We start from the raw sequence: 6000 nt of genomic DNA on the forward strand, positions 1-6000 counted from the left end.
GCAACTAAATAGAATCGAGGCGATGTACATTTCATTAAAAAAATAAATAGGGTGATGAAAATATAAACATTTGAGCAGACGAGTACAGTGCTGAGGGGATGGGAAGGGAGAGGGGGAGGAGCAGAGGGAAATGGGGGGAAAAGAGTGTTAAGCTGCGGAGAGGTGAAGGGGGGGTGGTAGAGGGAGTAGAGGGAGAAGGGGAGCTCAGTCTGGGAAGGCCTCTCGGAGGAGGTGAGTTTTAAGTAGGGTTTTGAAGAGGGGAAGAGAATCAGTTTGGCGGAGGTGAGGAGGGAGGGCGTTCCGGGACCGCGGGAGGACGTGGCCCGGGGGTCGACGGCGGGATAGGCGAGACCGAGGGACGGCGAGGAGGCGGGCGGCGGAGGAGCGGAGCGTGCGGGGTGGGCAGTAGAAAGAGAGAAGGGAGGAGAGGTAGGAAGGGGCAAGGTGATGGAGAGCCTTGAAGCCTAGAGAAGCAAATGAGTAATGTCATATCCAAGATTTCACTGCAGAGATTCCAGGATTCTAGGAGGGGGAGATGGGTTACATTTTCCATCTGTCTGCATGTAGATGCCTGGCATCCTCTTAGCTCTCCACTGATGTGGAGACTAATTAATGTAGAAATCTCGCTATTCTCTGTGGACATTCTTGCCACACTGCTAACTTTACAGTTTTTCTTCCGCTGATAAGGTGAGTGCTGAAAGTAACTCCTTCCATTCAAAATCCCCCAAACACTGGATAAATTATAACGGCTGTGTTCGTGGTCACGTACGGGATCAGTGCTTTCTCTTTAGCTGGAACTGACGGATGTTAGGAAAGGGTGATATTGGGGGTGAGCAAAATCTGAGCCCTGCGAACCCCAGGATCCTGCTGGAAGTGGCTGAGCGCCTGCCTACCCCTGAACCGAATGTGAGAGAAGCACTGTGGCCTTGAGGATAGAGCCCGGGCCCGGGAGGCAGAAGGACCTGGATTCTAATGGCCGGCTCCTCTATTTGTCTGCTGGGTGACCTTGGGCAAGTCACTTCGCTTCCTCTGTGCCTCAGTTATCTCTCTGTAAAACGGGGAGGAAAACTATGGGACATAGACTGTGTCCTACCTACTTAGCTTGTATCTACCCCAGTGCTAAGTACAGTGCCTGGCGCATAGTAAACATTTAACAAGTACCATTAAAAACAAAAACAAAAAGCGAGTTCCTCCCCACAAGTGTGTGAACCTTAAGTTTCAACCAGCACTTCAGAGTTCTTCAAAGAGAATCCCTCCTTCTGACTCGAGCAATAAATTCTCTTCTCCTGCCCATCCAATAGCAGGAAGCTACCTGTCTAACTGCAGTTATGGGTTCTATTTAGTTTGGAAAGCACTGGTTTAAAAAAAAACCCCAAAACTACTGAAATGAATTCAAATGTCCACTGGATGTCATTATTCCTCTACCAAAAAATAGTTGGAAATTTGCTCTTTAGCAGTAAAATTGTATTTTTTTCCCTCAATAAAGAAGGTCACATATGGGATTTTCAGGTGTTTGGCTTCTTTTCCACTTGGCTGCAGGGCAGGAAGCAGATTACACTTCTTGTTTTCCTAGGGTGGAGAGAGTTTTCAGTCCCAAGATGAATACAGTCTACCCTGGAAACCTTCATCCATCTCTTCCTAGCACTACCACCTTTTCCTTTTCCCTCCATGTCAGCGCCCCTCCTCCCTGACCCACAGTTTCCTTTCTCAGGTTCTTAGTTTCTACTCCTTCTACGACACCTATTTTTTTCCACCGCGTCTCACAGATTCTTCCCACGATTTAAATGGTTAGGATTTCTCCCGGCTTTTATCTTTCTGCTTCTGGAAAGTCCCGGGTATGTTGAATGAAAATTGAGAAGTTTGGGAAACAGATTTAACTAGAAAATGAAACAGAGGTCTCTCCTGCCCACTTTTCCTCTCCTGCCCGTTGAGTTCAAACTCTCATTTCCGTTCGTGTCTAACTTACTCTCCAATCTGCCTGTTCCTTCTCTTCAATTCATCAGTGGTATTGGCTGAGGATTTGCTATGTGCAGAGCAAGAGGTTGGGAGGGGGCAACCGTCTGGGAACGGGGTGGGAGACAGACATTAAAATAAGTTACCGAGAGGGCAGACATCAGAGTAGGAGTGTCTGTCCGTAGTTGCTCCTCCATCTCTCCGTGGAATTGTTCTTGGCCCGAGTGTAGAAAAGGGCAATCTATCGGCCGAGCCATTAGATTGTAAACTCCTTCGGGTCAAGGAAGCAGGGTAGTCTAGTCGATAGAACCTGGACCTGGGAGTCAGAAGCTCAGCCATTTGTCTGCTGTGTGACCTTGGGTAAGTCACTTTGCTTCTCTGTGCCTCAGTTACCTCATCTGTAAATTGGGGATGAAGACTGTGAGCCCCATGTGGCTCACTGTTGGCTTTAAAGCACTCCATCATCTTGGCCCCTCCTACCTCACCTCGCTATTCTCCTCCTACAATCCAGCCCGCACACTTTGCTCCTCTAATGGTAACCTCACTGTGCCTCCGTCTCACCTATCTCGCAGCCGCTGACCCCTTGCCTACATCTTGCCTCAGGCCTGTAACGCCCTTCCCCCTCAGATCCGACAGAGAATTACCTTTTCACGCTTCAAAACCTTATTGAAGACACATCTCGTCCAAGAGGCCTTCCCTGACTAAGCCCCACTTTTCCTCATCTCCCACTCCCTTCTGCATCATCCTGACTTGCTCCCTCTGTTCTTCTCCCCTCCCAACCCCACAGCACTTACATGCATATCTATTGTAATTCTTTATTTATATTAATGTCTCTCCCCCGCTCTAGACTGTAAGCTCATTGTGGGCAAGGAATGTGTCTGTTTATTGCTGTATTATACTCTCCCAAGCACTTGGTACAGTGGTCTGCACCCAATAAGCGCCCAATAAGTACAGTTGATTGAGGAATGAACATGGACTCTGTCTAACCTGATTAGCTTGTGCTTAGTACAGTGCGTGGCACATAGTAAACACTTAACAAATACCATTAGAAAAAAAGGATCACTTTCCCAAGTGCTTAAGACAGTATTCTGCTCATGCTAAGCCCTCAATAAATTCCACTGCTTGATCGATTTGATCGATCTTTTACATCCTTACTGTGTTCCTCACACATCTAGTAGGGTAGTCTCCAAACAGAGGACAGTCAGTAGTTATCGTTGATCCTGAAAGTGGTAAGTTCCAAACACAAAGAAGTACTTTGCATAGTAATAAACATATGGAATCTGTTACCATTGAAGAGGCCAAAAATAGCAGGAGCTTCAAGAAGGCTTTGGATAAATTCATGGATGAGGCCTGCAAAGTAGGAGTCTAGAAGTAAAGTGAGGGATTTTAGCTGGCATATCCATAACCATTAGGGTTATCAATCGGGGGTATTTATTTTGACTCAATGTGGGAAGGGAATGTGTCTGTTTATTGTTATATTTTAATAATTGTGGTATTTGTTAAGCGAATACTATGTGCCAGGCCCTGTACTAAGCGCCGGAGTGGATACAAGCAAATCAGGTTGGACACAGTCCCTGTCCCATGTGGGGCTCACAGTCTCAATCCTCATTTTATAGTTGAGGGATTGAGGCCCCGAGAATTGAAGTGACTTGCCCAAGGTCACACAGCAGACAAGTGGCAGAGCAGGGATTAGATCTCTCCCAAGCGCTTAGTACAGTGCTCTGCACACAGTAAGCGCTCAGTAAATGTGATTGAATGAACTGAGTGCAGAGCACTGTACTAAAGTCTTGGGAGAGTACAGTCTAACAGAGTTAGTAGACATATTCCCTGCTCACAATGAGTTTCCAGTCTACAGAAGTCACATGGTTAGTGGAAAGAGCAAGGGCCTGGGAGTCAGAGGACATGGGTTTTAATCCCAGCTCTGCCACTTGTCTGCTGTGTGACCTTGGGCAAGCCACTTAACTTCTCCTTGCCTCAGTGACCTCACCTGTAAAATGGGGATGAAGACTGTGAGCCCCACCTAGCGCTTAGAACAGTGCTTGACACATAGTAAGTGCTTAAAAATTAAATTATTATTATTAGGGGTAGTCTAGTAAATCTACTTGCAGTAAGCCTTACAGTCTAGGAAGCACTATAGTGTAGTGTTTACAGTCTTTCTATCAAATAAGACAACAATCAAGTCATTAATGTGCAGAGTTCTGTGCTAAGTGCTTGGGAGAGTACAGTATAAGAGAGTTAGTGAAAACAATCATCACATAGTTTCTCCAAGCATCCTGCTGTCACTACCATGGCCTAGTGGATAAAACTTGCTTCTGGGAGTCAGTCCTTCTTAAGTTCAACTCCCGGCTCTGCCACTTTGCTGTGTGACCTCGGTTAAGTCGCTTCACTTCTCTGGGCCTCAGTTCCCTCATCTGTTAAATGGGGATTAAGACTGTGAGCCCCACGTGGGACAGGGATTGTGGCCAACCTATCTTGTATCTACCCCAGTCCTTAGAACAGTGCCTGGTGCCTTCATTTGTTCATTCATTCATTCATTCATTCATTCATTCATTCATTCATTCATTCATATTTATTGAGAGCTTATGGGGCACAGAGCACTGTTCTAAGCACTTGGAAAGTATAATTCAGCAACAAATAGAGGCAATAATCCTTGCTCACAACGGGCTCATATGGAAGCTTCTTCATCCCCTTCATCATTTCGATCAAGCAATCCATCATATTTAGAGAAGCAGCTTGGCTTAGTGGAAAGAGCATGAGGTTGGGAGTCAGAGGATATGGATTCTAATCCCAACTCCCACTTGTCTCCTGTGTGACTTTGGGCAAACCATTTAACTTCTCTGTGCCTCAGTTACCTCGTCTGTAAAATGGGGATTAATACTGTGAGTCCTATGTGGGACAACCTAAATACTTTGTATCTACCCCAGTGCTTAGAACAGTGCTTGGCACATAGTAAGCACTTAAAAATACCATTATTATTACTATATTTCTTGAGCATTCATTGTGCGCAGAGCACTATACTAAGTGCTTGGGAGAGTACACTAAAACAGAATTAGTTGACATGCTCCCTGCCCATTAGGACCTTAGAAGTCTAGAGGCAAAATTTTTGTTGCTTTCCTCTGTGTAACCTCTTCTGCTACACTGTCAGCTCCTCGAGGGCCGGAATCAGGTTTTCATACTCCATTTTACTCTCCCAAGCGCTTACTTCAGTGCTCTGCACACTGTAACCCTCAAGAAATACCAGTGGAAAGAACCCGGGCTTGGTACTCAGAAGTCATGGGTTTGAATCCCAGCTCAGCCACTTGTCAGCTGTGTGACTGTGGGCAAGTCACTTAACTTCTCCGGACCTCATTTACCTCATCTGTAACTGATTAAGACTTTGAGCCTCACGTAGGACAACCTTAAGCACTTAACAAATACCAACATTATTATTATTTATGGGCAGGGCACGTTGTTTTGTACTCTCTCAAGTGCTTAGTACGGTACTCTGCACAAAGTAAGCACTTAATCATTATCATTAATGATGGTAATCGTCTCCTATGGAAAATATACCACCAGCACCGAACAGTGGGCAGTGTTCCAGTAGGAGGTGAACCGGGTGTGAAACTCAGCCTTTTCATTTTCTCTCCCCTCCCTGATGGTCTTCAGCATTCTGTAGGCCTTTTGGGCCCTGACACACATCGGATCAATGATTTCAGGAACGGTCGATAGTTACCCCGAAATCTCTTTTTCCAGAGGCGCGGCCAATATCTCAGAGCTGATTACCTGGTCTATTGCAATGTGGATGACTCCTCTGGGCTGCATTACCTTGCATCTGCCATTTTTCTGCCCCATCGCTCAATTGGAAAAAGGTTTCCAGGGAATTTTTCCTCCAACTTCGTGGTGTTCCACACTCCCAAAGAAGATAGTGTCATCGCCACCGTGGAGATTTCTCTGCACACGTTCTCTCGTATTTTATTCAGCAATGACCTTCTACCGGGCTTCACAGCATTTGTCCCCATTAACTTGGAGTGGAGGAGAGGACCCTCATCTTGGACTGTTGGTTTTTTT

Source organism: Ornithorhynchus anatinus, chromosome X1 (genome assembly GCF_004115215.2).
Source record: "Ornithorhynchus anatinus isolate Pmale09 chromosome X1, mOrnAna1.pri.v4, whole genome shotgun sequence".
NCBI lineage: Eukaryota > Metazoa > Chordata > Mammalia > Monotremata > Ornithorhynchidae > Ornithorhynchus > Ornithorhynchus anatinus.